At 39.9% G+C, this 12,258-nt stretch overlaps 1 protein-coding gene across 6 annotated transcripts in view; it reads right to left on the bottom strand.

Annotated features, from left to right (window-relative positions):
* The window catches only part of robo3 (roundabout, axon guidance receptor, homolog 3 (Drosophila)), a 136,553-nt gene that overhangs the window by 46,424 nt on the left and 77,871 nt on the right, over positions 1 to 12,258 (bottom strand). The gene's annotated exons all lie outside the window — the stretch shown is intronic.

Below are 12,258 nucleotides of genomic sequence, written 5' to 3'. Positions count from 1 at the left end.
TTACACACAATATTGGATTTGGATCGGTCTCGTCTGATCGCAGAATCAATCCGCAGAAAATGCCAGTATCGGAGCTGATACCGATCCCAAGTATAGGATCAATGTATCCCTAGTTTACGTTCTCATTTAGTGAGACGTCAGACGCTGAAATCACCGCGGTTCAGTGTGTGTGTGTGTGTGTGTGTAAACCAAACATCTGCGCAATTCACTAACAGACACAGGCAGAAAATGCAGGATTCATACTTAAATTGACTTTTGCAGCTTTATATTTACAGATTCTAGTCCATATGGTGATTTGAATTGTGAAATGACTCTTAACTCATCTGTTTAAATTATATTAAGCCTTAAAGTTCTGCATAATTAAGGGGCGGGGGCAAACTTGAGTGACAGGTGGATTGCAACTGTCACCAATGTTGAGCTAGGTGGGTGTGGTTTCAGGAACCAGCTTCCGCCTTTTTGCCCATCTTTGATTATCCGGGTGTGTCGCACTGTGACATGCTGCCAAGATGGAGACGGCCTGCTCCACTTACTTTTGGCTTCACAAACACTCTTCGGAAATCTATGGGTATACAGTATATGGCCCGCACGAGGATTTTGTCACCTTTCCGACACATCAGATCTTGCAAGATCTTGTGCCACAATGTAACCAGAATGTGTGCTCCCTTGGAATTGAACCCATGACCTTTTGCATTGCTAACACAAGGCTCTACCACTGAGCCACAGGAACGACATTTATATTTATATATTTATATATTTTGTTGTATAAATAGTGTGAGTAGTGCACACTGAAATTTCCAAAAAGAAAAAAAGAAAAGTGAAAGTCGTGACATTTGCCAAGTATGGTAGCCCATACTCAGTATTGGTGCTCTGCATTTAACCCATCCAAGTGAACACACGCGGCAGTGAGACGTGAACTCACACCCAGAGCAGCGGGCAGTTATATATCCAGCACCCGGGGTTCAGTGCCTTGCTCAAGGGCACTTCAGCCATGGGTATTGAGGGTGGAAGAATTCATTCACTCCCTCCCACCTACAACTCCTGCCAGCACCGAGACTTGAACCTGCAACCTTCAGGTTACAAGTCCAACTCTCTAATCATTAGGCCACAGCTGCCCCCTAAATCCACAGCTGCAAAGTGTACTTTAAATACTTACTACTTGATACTAATTGACACACTTTAAAAACCACATAAATGTAGTGTGAAATGTTATTCGTGCACTCAACTGTCACAGCTTTTAAGCTGTCAAATATATGTGAAAAAGATATGAAAATTCTGTCATTAATTACTCACCATTAAGTCATTCCAAAGCCGTAAGATCTTCGTTCATCTTCGGAAACACAAATTAAGATATTTTTGATTGAATCTGAGAGGTCTCTGATCCTACATAGCAATGATGCTACCACGATCAACACACAGAAACGTAATAAGGACATTGGTAAAATAGTCTATGTGACATCAGGGGTTCAACCATGTATACTGTTTGGATTTGAGATGCAGTTGTAGATAGACTAAAAGTTTGAAATGCTGCATTTGGAGCATAAAATCTTTATTACTATTTTTTTTACAAGTAAATTGAAGAAACACACAAACATATTCATAAAAATGTGTCCTGGGAAAAATATAGGGTCCTCATGGGCAGCCAAGTATTGGCTGAAAATATTATAGTGAGATATTTTAGCGTTTTTTTCTTGAGCTGTCTGAGTGTATGAGTGATTTCCTTCTGTTCTCTGTAGTGATTTGTGGCCGCCACTAAGAGTTCCCTTGTGGAGTCAACACAATTACAGCAGCTTTGAGAAAGAGTACTTCTCTTGAATACACCTGTCTCTGGCCCACATGAAAGGACATCTCAATATCTTCCTCCAAATCTCTGGATAGATGCGGCTAAGCCTCTGCCCTGCAGTCAGTTATGGCAGGAAACAATATATCAGACTGGCCCACAACTGCAACCAAAAGAACCCAAAGAACTTATGACATTTTGAGGAATTTAAACTCTAATCTTCTCTGCCATCAATGACACTTCAGAGGATAAGAGGATCTAGATCAGGTTTCATTTCTCCTGGCTATGAGATGCCACAGCAGCTTGGAAGAGGTTGGATTTCAGAGGTCTTCTGCAGTCACCTTAGCATCAGTATGGCCCAGTGCCGAACACATCTGTTGCTGTCAATGGACCCACGGGCTGGACTGGCTCCTGACAGAAGTGGGATGGGAGTAAAGAGGGGTGGAGAGGTAACAGGGGAGTTGGGGGGTGGATCTGATGCTCGAGGCGTGTGCAGCTTGGACATCTGTCCCTCTCTCCTACCCCCACCAGCTAACATCCCCACAAATACACACTATAGTGCGCACACACACACACACACACACACACACACAGAGCGATCTGCTGCCTTCAATGTTCCATCATCCCAAACCCCGATAGGATCAAAGAGGCCTCTCCAGACATAATGAGTCCGGTGTGAGCTCAGGGCAGAAGCCCAGACTGATATTGCCTTGGGGACAGTGGGAAATCAACACTGCTTGTACGCCATAGTCACTTTTTTCGGTCTCTTTCGGCTTTTGTTTGCAGTGGAATTAGCATGTGCGTGTTTGTCATCATCTAGACGTTCATTTAGATGCTGTCTAAATGAAGAGTCCTGTCAGAACACAACAGCTGGGATCTCTCGCTCCCTCTGTCTCTCTCTTTCACAGCTGATTGATGAAAAGCATCTGGATCCACTGATGTGGTGACTATGACGGAAAATAATTTCCTCCATGTGTGAGTAACGCTCTGATCCACCAGGCTGATGTTAATATTCAGGTACTGTCACAGCTTAATGGCTAAAAGTTTATTAAACAGGACAAACAAAAGTGAAAAGGCTTAAAGCTAAATTAACAATTTTGTGCGGTTTCACTGATCAGCAAAAAAAGATTAATCATTTCTGAGAATTTGAGTGTAAATTGAAAAAAATTGAAGTAAAGCAAAACACAAAAAAGCAGTTGAAAAGAGTCTACATTTTCTACATAAATAGTAACTGCTGTATAAGCAAACAAACAAATAACTTAATAAATATAAGTAAAGCTGCAGTTGGTAACTTTTGACGCTTTAGCGGTTAATAAACAGAACTGCTTGCGTCTTGCGGAAGAACATCGTAGCCGGAACTACTTCTCTGTTTATGTCTATGAAGAATCACAAAGGTACTGGGTTACTCCGCCGCGGTATCCACGAAGCAATCGAAAATAGTCTGAATATAAACACTTATTATAGGTGCACCATAGTGATTCATGACAGGCTAAAAACACAGTTTGGAAAATGGATTCATGGTGTACTCGCTCATTATATACATTTTGTAAATTTTGAACACAAAAAAAAGTTACGAACCGCAGCTCTGATTGGTTGTTTTTTACCGGGAGCGGCAAATTTCTGCAAATGGCAATAGGACCACTGGGAGGAGCCAGAGGAGCTTGATTTTTTCACAGATTATCTGTCTCATATTCTACTGTGAGGACATAATGACAGGTTTAACAAATATGTAAAAAAAAAAATACCTTTTTACAAAAGTTACCTACTGCAGCATCTGCTATAAAAAGATACATAAACAAGTAAATAATAAATATGTAACTTGTAAGTAAATACGTAAGAAAGAGAAAAACATTCTAAATTAAGTAAATTTTTGTAACGCTGCAATCTTTTGGTTGCATGTTCTGGGACACAAGTTATCTTTACAATGCTCGTAAACCCTACGGCGGCAGACACCATGTCAAGAAATAACAGTGATATTTCATATGTTTTACGACCCAAAAGTGCTCCCCAGCACCCATATCTAGCCTGATGAAATGATATGCATTCTATATGAGGGACGGGGAGAATGAGCTACGGAGAGATGTAGGAGACGTGCTGCAAAGGTACATCATTTCAAGGCTCTTAACTGCCCATAAACAGGCCCGTCTGGTCTTCCCCGAAACCTTTTAGCCCTCGCCATGTCAGGGGAACAAATTGAAGTTATAGATGAGTATTCTTTATGGGCAAGGCCACATGTGCAGTGCTGGAGGTGGGTGTCATTATCCAGGAAAAAAAAAGGAGGAAGAGGGGGCGTTTGACCGACGGTGGGATCCAGAGGCACAGAGCCAGAGGAATCGACTCTAACCTCCACCCCGTTCACTGTTAATCACTGTCCCACCAGCAGCTGCCTTAAGCAGCCCATGCTAGCTACATCAGAATACGCCAGCCTCATTTAAATGACAGAGAGATGGTGTTTCATACAGAGGAGACTAATGGAGAGACGGTCATCAGGGAGGGAAACAATCTAGTCATTTCAAATGTGCACTCAGACTGCATAAAGATTCAGTAAATGGTTTTGGGAGCATATTCCAATGTGTTACGTGTATCACATAATCTTTCTTCTGAATAATGTTTAGAGATGTGTTCATGTCTAAACCCTTCAGAGCTCTCTATGTGAAGTTCAAAAGATTCAGCTCTATCTATAAGTTAATCGCAGACTCTCGTCTGATAAAAGATGAGATCTTTAAAGGGGTCTTCGCCTAAAAATAAAAAAATTGCCATCTCACGCTCATGTCATTTCAAACTATGTTTATATGTATATGTATATACGTGTATGTATATATATATATATATATATATATATATATATATATATATATATATATATATATATATATATATATATATATATGTATGTATATAATATGTGTGTGTACATTTGCAATGCATGGGCAAGTTTCAGTTGCTTACATCATTATGTTTTTGTGATGGAATCTAGACTTCAACAACACTTCATCTCATCCTTTTCAGCTCTTCAACAAAACATTTGTTAGCTTTGACTTTAAATCAGAAGGAATCATCTGAACTAAATCAGACAAGCCTTGAATCTTCTCATCTTTGATGCCTAACAAGAGGTCAGCTCCAAACCATTCACATAACCTCCCTCACGTCCCAATTTCATCGTATTATGAAGCGTTTCGCAACAACTGAAGCTACAAAACCACTTCAATCAAGTGTTTTGTAGGGAAAACAGCTGCTCAGTGGGTGGCTGACTGTCCAACACGTTCACCTTACTGTAAACTCATCATTATTCAGTGCTTGGGATTGCACGTGTAAACCGTTACCAGCCTCTGCGCTGCTGGACACAACGCTGGCCCACAAAATGCCTGACTGGAGAACAAAAGTAGAGGAGATAGGGGGATGAGGGATGGGAGGATCTCTGCATTGATGGCACATCCAGGAAGAATGCCCCAGGCACCCCCCATAGCTGGTCTTTTTGTATGCAAATACCAACAACAATAAATCCATTAGTGATGTGGTCTAATCTGGAGCGTGTGGCTGACCACGGTGGAGGCTAATAGAGACATGGTCTTTGGAAAGAAAGAGGATTACTTTAATCTAGTGATGGTCTGCACTTCTCAAGCTTAATGAGAGGACAGGACCCAACTCTATGTCTTTGTCCATCATCGCCCCCCTTTTCGCTAATGAACTGTCCCCCAATAGTGATCCACAACCATCTGGGGAAACTGAAATGTCCAACTGTCCAAAATGAACCAGCAGGTGATCTGGGACTTATTTTGCTTTTTTGTTGTTGTTGCTGATATGCCACATATTAAAAGTATATATTATTTTGTATGTCCATATATACATTTTATTTGTATTTTTTTCTGTTGCAAGACTGCAGTTGTTGTGCTGTAGCTGGGAGCTCTGGGAAAAAATATCATTTTATTTGTTAAACACAGCCAGTTCTTGCCTGAGGATGGCTCGAGGTAGGAAAGCTGATGCAAAATAAATTTATTGATTTTAGGAGAGGCACTTCCTACAGGAATAAAAACTAAATAAAACTAAAGATTAACCAATGTAATACACAGAGAAACACCAAATTGGACTTGATGCTGCTTTTGAAGGAGTTGAACGGAATGAAACCGGCATCAGATATACTGTCAAAAGCTTTCAATTTGTTGTACAAAAACAAGTGAAGCGCTTGTAAATGGAATTCAACAATCATGAGAACAATGTCTGAAATAATCAATGTGCCACCAGCAAAGATGTTACTTCTTTAATGGATTCTCAACAGACTGCAGAAATCGAATGGAGTATGAGCTTACGAGGCAAGTACAGCGCTCTTTTACCACTCCACACGTGGTACTGAAATCATAAGAGGAGACAGTGCTCAAACTCAGCGGAGCAGTCAAATTCTGAGCGCGCTCTGCATGACGCGTCAGTGCATATCAGCGGGACAGGTCTCAGGATAAGGCTTGACATTGAAGCCTTTCCTCGCAGGGGTTTGGGGAAGGATTCTTGCTCAGCCGAAATCCTCTGATCCTTCAAGGTGAGCCTGTCTGCTAAAAGGAGCTATGGAGAGCATTATACGCTTTTGAAACAGATGTCACAAACGTGTGCAGGCTTTATTTTTATTAGATTGGTTGACACTGCTCGAAGAAACTGAACTGTCATCATTTGTTCCGGATTCAGTTTTGGTTCAAAAGACCGTTAATTTTTACATTTACAGAAAAAGACCTGGCTTGGATTTGTGTTACTCTAAGGGGCCAAAACCAGTAAAAGGAAGTAAAGGCCAACGGAAATGTAACAGCTTAAGCAAGTATTGCTTTTGCTGGCAGTGTGTGTTTCAATGCTCTCCTACCTTCTAAATACAGTCCAATATCCTGGCCCACTGCTCTCTCCCATCTCTCTGATGCCAGCTGGCAATGCCAACGAGAGAGAGGCAATCAATCATCCCAGGGCTGGTGCCTGCACAAACTCTCGGGGTATATGGATTGCACAGCCACATATGCAGCGAAAGGAAAATAATTTAGCATTCCGACGACCGGTTCCCATCAATCACAGCACTTAAACAGGCTTACTAACTTCATTTTAAGCTTAAATGTCGGTTCCCCACTCTAAAGATCTGAGGTGTTTTAAAAATAAGGCTAAAGTTCAATAATGGATAATAGTTATTTAAAAATATATATATATATGGAAGCCCTTAAAGTCACCTTGCAATTTAGTATGCCAGTAAAATGGACAATTACAATTTTATGATCTCTGTAAGGAAAATGAATAGATACAATTAAACGGTCCCTATGGTGGTCAGGCTCTCCCAAAGTCAACAACAAAGATTACACATTCATTTAACCACAACCACAGAGTGAAACGACTGTTTCATGAGGGACACGAGTACGCAAAAAGTGCAATTAAATACTATAAACCGGAAAGTTCAGAATGTATATGCAACTATTATTATCATTATAAACTATATTCCTTGGCATGAAAAATTACTTATTGTGATTACTTATTATCTATTATTATTATTGAATTGTATTTAGATGTAATAACAGGCTTTATTATTATTATTATTATTGCTGTTTTTATTTTTACAGTATATTAAGATTAGATTTATTTAGATGATGATGATTAAACATACTTCTAATAAATGTAACTACTAATTCTACATTCAATTTCAAACCAAGTAAACTGAGGGGTAACTACAGAGAAACAAATGAGAGTTGGTGGCAATGATTGAAAGTGGATGGGGGCTTCCTAGGGTGTCAGAGGTGGGCTGCGTTGTCCCCTGTGTCCTGTCTGCTCTGGTCATAACCCTGACTATACAAAAGCACACAGCTGCACCCCTGCTTATCAAGTTGAGTGGGGGTTTAGTCTAAACTCATCCTCACACCACCTGTTGATCATATAGCTAAACAGTCTCTTTCTCTCATTTCCATTAATATTTATTATGACTATCCTTACTTTATCTCTCTCTCTCCCTCCGAGATGGCCTTGTGTTCATATGTCTGATCGGTGTTCCTCCAGGCTGACTTTAAAACATTCATTAGGTAGTGAGAGAGTTGAATAGCCAGGGGACAGAAGGCCTGTCTCACTCCGTGTCCGAATGACCCCACCCTGTCAGCAGTCTCCCTGACCCCTGGAGTTCGGCAGGCTAAGTGATCTCATTATTACTGCAGGGACACACACGCAGCCACACGGGCGTCTGACTTTGCTTGTTAATATGTATTTGTTGGAAAAATGCATTTGCAACTTGGCACCTCTTTGGCAATTTCAGGAAGATTAATAGCTCACATATTCACAACGAAGGCTCTGAAATAATAAATCTACTTCGTGGATGCATCTCATCAAAGTCTGAATGACGTTTTAGCAGCTTTGCGGGACTGAAATTGTCTTCTGAGTCGAGATGAAACGGGAAGTTGGATCACAGAAATCTGATTTATGTAGGGTGTGTAGATGCATTAGAGCTGCAGTAAAAGACTGCTCAAATCTAATTAAAAACCTTTATAGGCTTTTTTTTTTTAAGATGCTCTTTTCTGCTAGTTTCTTTATTGGTTTATACTGAGGAGTTTGGAAATCTTAACTGCTCCAGGCCACCCTTCAGCACCTACACGGGTCTAGAGCCAAGGCAATAAAGATAATAGCACAGAGGGCAGGCAGCCCAGAGGGGGACAGCATGCCCTGCTAAACATAAGAAACTATTACTTTAGGTTTGTCCTGGACTGAGGAGCTTCACGTAAATAGGCTTATCTGTAAGGATATCTCCAGCTTAAAACCTAGAGGTGCAGAGAAACCCATGAGCAAACCCTTCCATCACCAGCAGAATGGCCCAACTGACCTTACTGGTATTTTTAATATTTTCATATTACTTTTACAAAATATTCAATCAATTTTTAATTTAATTAATTATAATTGAATGGTTATTCATCTAGATTTATTATTATTTGATACAGTATATCAAAGTTTTAAACTTCAGCTTCATCACTGTGTCTGTCATGCGACTCTGTTCCCCTTTCGAGCTTGAACTGATGGTAAAACTAAGGACATTATTAACTGTCCTTACGTTTATTTTTAAAGATGAAGCTAGCGATTATGGAAAGGGGCATTGCATTTCTGACAAATGCTTGCAATGTTCGGCCAATCAAAATGCTCTGGGTCAGTTGGCCAATCAATAGAGATTGCACTTGTTGGAAAGAGGGACTTGGTAGAAAACGAAGCGTTTGAGAGAGGCAGGGCATAGAGGACTTACAATAATGTACAGTATTTGAAAATTTGTTTTTTTTAACATTAAAGCATGTCAACATATTCTGTTACACCAAATGCACAAAAATAAGGGGGGGGGGGGGGCATCATATGACCCATTTAAATCTAAAATAGTAAAACCATTTTTTTAATAAATATTTAGTATATTATTAACTAACTATAAATAAATAAATAAAGTTTGCTAAATATAAACTTGGGGAAAAAGGAAAGCATTCAATAGAATAGTTTTTGCTGTGCTGTCGAGAATCCTGAAATTTCGACTAGGTTGCTGACATCACGACAATCTTAGTTACAATTCAGACCAAATTGGCTGCTGAACCTCCCCATAAGTGAAAGGTGTGAAAGTTTCCCGCTTCTCACAGCTAATCAATACAGGGAACAAGAGTATCATATTTTCCTTTCACCTGTTCATTCCCAACATTCCACGGAACAGCTGCTGTTCCGTCTTCACCTGTTCTCCTGGAAACCAGTCCTGACCACCCCAAAACAACTTTCATTAGAAGCTCCAAATGGCGGATGTTTACCCATAAGCCATGGAAAAGCATAAAGAGGAGCGACACCAAATGCTGAGCATCATTTAAAAAGTAATAAACCACAAACCACAGATGAACTATCACGGATCCATTCCCTTTCATCTATCATTTAACGTGTGAGAGTTCTGTCACTGTAAATCATCCCAGCTCCGGCTTCATCATCTGAGTAATGCAACCGTGCCTACATAACTCATCACCTCGATCATAAATACTGCCTTCAAAAGCAGCATATATAAACAGGCTGTTAAAACACTCTCTGGGAATTCAGTCCCTCCCACGCGTACCGGGCCAAGAGCCTGTTTATTCTCACCAGAACATCTCACGTTTGACCGAAGATCTGTGCCCTCCTAATGTACGACATGCTGCCTGCTGGTGGCAGATCAACACGCCTGGCATATGGGTTCCCTCCTTCTCCTTTCTATTTATTTTTTTTACCTCCCTTTCTCGCAATATATATACCTCACTCTGCCAAACCCCCGAAACCTGTGAACCACACAAGCTCTATTGCTGGCAGAAGACCCCTCATTCCCATCTCCCGCCCACCACCTGGCTGATGGATCCATGCCACGATGGAGAAAGATGATCTCCATGCAGAGAGCTGGCACTATGTACCCAGATCTCATCACCACAATGCCCACACAGCTTATTCCTTCAAAATAAAGCTATTCTGAACTTTTATTGCATTAAAAGGATATCAAAGGAACAGATCAACCAAAAATATACATTGTGTCAACATTTACTCAATCCTCATGTTATTCCAACCAGTATGGCTTTTTTTTCTACTGTGGAACATCAAAGACGCCATTCTGAAAAACATTAGTTTTGAAACCAAAAAGGACAAAAACAGGTGTAAAATTCGCCAAACTATATTATTTTTGTTCCAAATGAGTCAGGACTGAAACAACGAGTTGGGGTGTAAATGTGGGCTTTCATATGTTTATGTACCGGTTATGACAATCAATTTAGTCTTGCAAAAAATAGCCTCAATTAACTAATTAGGGAAATTTCCATTAATAAAACAAATACATTTAAAAAAAATTAAATTAAAAATTTTAATTAAATTAAAATGTATGCATTTTACAGTGCATTCAGGCTATCAATTTTTACATATCATGTGTTTCCGGGGAATCGAACCCCCAACCTTGCGCTTGATAACACAATGCTCTACCAATTGAGCTACAGAAACACTAAATATATAATGAATATATCTCAAATTTTAGACTGACAACTGACTAAGCTATACTATCAATGTATATTTTATGTACAGGATTCTTTCTTGTTTTTGGCAAGCATTCCCTGGAGGAAATGTCCCACTGTCATCTAATAGCAGAACCAAACATATCATAACTAACGATATACTGTAGACCACTTGGATGATGGGGACACAGATAAAGGACAGGACAGACAGTTGGCAAGGATGTGTGGTTTAGGAATCTAGACCTAGAATCAACTCCTGTGGGGTTCTAGAACTATTTGTGTACCAGAATTCTTTCCACTGCGCACATTCAGTCTACAGTTAATGATAATGACAGTCTCGTTGGAGGAACATAGACTGCAAACGTTTCTGCTCAATGTGAGAAGAACTCATCCAAAAACCTTTCATTTGTAGAGGGAACGCTCGGGAAGTTCAGATGCTTGATTATGCGTTTAGCTTGTTTACGGTTCACTGAGGTAAAAACATATTTTTTAGATACCGCTGTAAAAGGAGTTACCAAGACATACAAATTTCCGAGCATTAAATTGAGTCTCGTATCGTATTCTGGATGAAAACCACCATCTTTAATGCAACGCTGGAAAACTAATTTTCTTAGCAACAATAAAAAATGTTTTATTCAACAGACCATCTGTTCTTTAACCCTTGTGGATCACGAACTTACAATGAACTTGGAGTTTTGAAACAGCACAGTGTATTTTAGGTGTGGGATATCACTAATAAATGAATCTGAAATGTAGGTTAATGGTTTTGGTAACCGCATCCAACAATCAGTCCTATAACTGAATGGAGTTATTCTTCAAATCCAATCTGAAAACTCAAAAATATGTGATATGGAAATATGACTTTCAATGCTGATAAGAAAGAAGGAATAAAAATCTAACTGAAAAGAAATCCAAGCTGAAAACGCTGCTCGAGAATGAGAATAAATATCATCATGCAGCAAATAACCGTTATTTCCAGCTTTGGAGAGCTGCACCAACTTCAATTAATTCTGAAGACATCAAAAGTAACAGTTTCTTTGCTTTGCCTTTTAAATAAAGATATTGCAGCTCAACAGGGAGGTTCAGATCCTAATTAGATAGCAGAGTGTGAGTGAATTGTAAATGCTTTTGAGGTTTGAAGCGTTTTGCAATAAGAACGCATGGAAGAGGAATTTAATAGACAGAATTTATGAGTTGCTGGAGACCGAATCTGCGTTCTGGCTTTGAATTGAGTAAGAATGGTGCTATTTTTTCTGAAGCGGTGCCAGAACATGGGGACTATTGCGTCTCGCTGATATCTCGGAGCAGATGGTGAAATACTCGAGCAGGTGAGGGATCTGTCCTCTGACGACACCATTTAAGGTCTGCAGGCCACCTATAAATGATTCTGTATCAGAAAGCTCTACGGTCACATGCCAAAAACATAACGTTGCGGTAGCATAATGAAATTGGCGATAATCTAATGACCGAAATCAAATAGTGCCATCAGCATTTAATTAGTGTGTA

The sequence above is a fragment of the Carassius auratus genome, unplaced genomic scaffold, assembly GCF_003368295.1.
Source record: "Carassius auratus strain Wakin unplaced genomic scaffold, ASM336829v1 scaf_tig00216425, whole genome shotgun sequence".
Classification (NCBI taxonomy): domain Eukaryota; kingdom Metazoa; phylum Chordata; class Actinopteri; order Cypriniformes; family Cyprinidae; genus Carassius; species Carassius auratus.
Note: the sequence above shows the minus strand (reverse complement) of the source record. Positions and strands in the feature narration are given on the sequence as shown.